The 1635-nt window shown below is 48.3% G+C and overlaps 1 pseudogene; it reads left to right on the forward strand.

The window, feature by feature from the left end:
• The first annotated feature begins 139 nt into the window (after positions 1–139).
• Positions 140–1630, forward strand: LOC111668256 (nonsense-mediated mRNA decay factor SMG8 pseudogene; annotated as a pseudogene).
• Positions 1631–1635: the final 5 nt, after the last annotated feature.

Here is a 1635-nt window from a genome sequence, read left to right on the forward strand (position 1 = left end):
TAATTTTTCTTTTAAAAAAAAAAAAAAAAAAAAAATCCTTTCTCCAGTCGATGAGAAAGTACATGTAACAAACACGGGAACGGTGAAATAGATGTTGTATCTACTCGGACATATTGTTACGAACCCGGAAAGGGGTGCGTCGTTGTTTTTATTCCCCTAAATTCTCAACATGAAGGAAGCAAATATGGCTGTCCCTGTGAGTATCGGGGCTCTGCTTCAGTCAGACTTCCTGGAGGACGCTGCTTACCGGGACGACGGCCTGTGTGTTGTTGGTATTTTCGGAAAAAGCAACATGCAGCCCGGGCCGCTGAAGGAGTCTCTTATCAACACTTTGGCGGACAAACATATCTTCTCGCTGTTCGGCGGACCGCAGGACGGCGGCACCGCAGACAGCCACATCCAGGCTTTCTACAACCAGGAGAACCGGGTGCTGTACCTGGTGCTCTCCTCCGTCTGCGACAGCCGGCAGCTGCTGCAAGCCTGCCAGTCTCTGAGCGCCGGCACCGGCCACTCTGACTCCCATGACTTCTGGAAAGGCCTCGACAGACAGCACTGCCTCCACCTGCTCTACATGTTCTCCGTCTGCCATGTTCTCTTGCTCGTCCATCCCAACCAGACCTTCGATGTGACCTACGACCGGCTCTTCAGAGCCCTGGACGCCCTGAGACAGAAGGTGCTGCCTCTGATCCGAGCTGCCATCAAAGACTGTCCGGTGTCCAAGGAGTGGAAGGTGAACTGCCGGCCCTGCCCTCCGCGCCTGCTCTTCGTCTTCCAGATGAACGGCACTCTGAAGGTCTTCTTTTTAATTAAGTCCATTTGTTGAACTTAATTACTAGCAGCTGTGCATATTTCTTACAGGGACAAGTAAAAAAACCTGTCGCCAAAGCATTCAATTTGCTCAGTGCACCAACAGTCAGGAGGCCTGAAGCCCACAGATTCAGTGTTCAATTACTACACATTAATCTGATTAATTATATCATAGGAATCATTGTAATATACTTCTGTAAAGTGCTGAAAAAATGTGATAAAGTAAATAATTCTAGGAGATATTATCCCTCCTTTGTCATCATACTTAGAATATATAAAAAATATAAATCTATATCACTGCAATTCTATAGTATTAAAAAGGTCTGAAATTTTGTTGGAGGTACACAACAGTCAAGTGAGTTTTATATAAATTTAAATGACACCTCTTTTGTTTGTTATTCCAAAGGTTTCTGCAAACGGCTCAGAGTCAGGAGGAAATCCAGACAAACCCAAAAAGCACTCTCCCAGGAGGAGGCTGCAGCATGCCCTGGAGGACCAAATTTATCGCATCTTCCGTAAAAGCAGAGTCCTTACCAACCAAAGCAGCAACTGCTTGTTCACCGTGCCCGCCAACCAGGCATTTGTGTATGTGATACCAACAGCAGACGAGGACCCTGTAGGTGCCTTGCTTGGTCAGCTGCGGTCCAACTGCATCTTGTGTGACCAAGACTCCACCACGTCGGTGTCAGGACCAAGGCGTTACCAGCAGATGCGACGCTCGGCTCGGCAGTCCAGCTGCAGTGGAGATTCAGGCAGCATGTCGATGGGCGCTCAGCTGGTGGACTGCAGCTTGAAGGAATTCCTCTGGCAGCATGTAGAGCTGGTGCT

This window comes from Seriola lalandi, unplaced genomic scaffold (genome assembly GCF_002814215.2).
Source record: "Seriola lalandi dorsalis isolate HSWRI2012SDOR001 ecotype SW California unplaced genomic scaffold, Sedor1 jcf7180002003972, whole genome shotgun sequence".
NCBI classification, from domain to species: domain Eukaryota; kingdom Metazoa; phylum Chordata; class Actinopteri; order Carangiformes; family Carangidae; genus Seriola; species Seriola lalandi.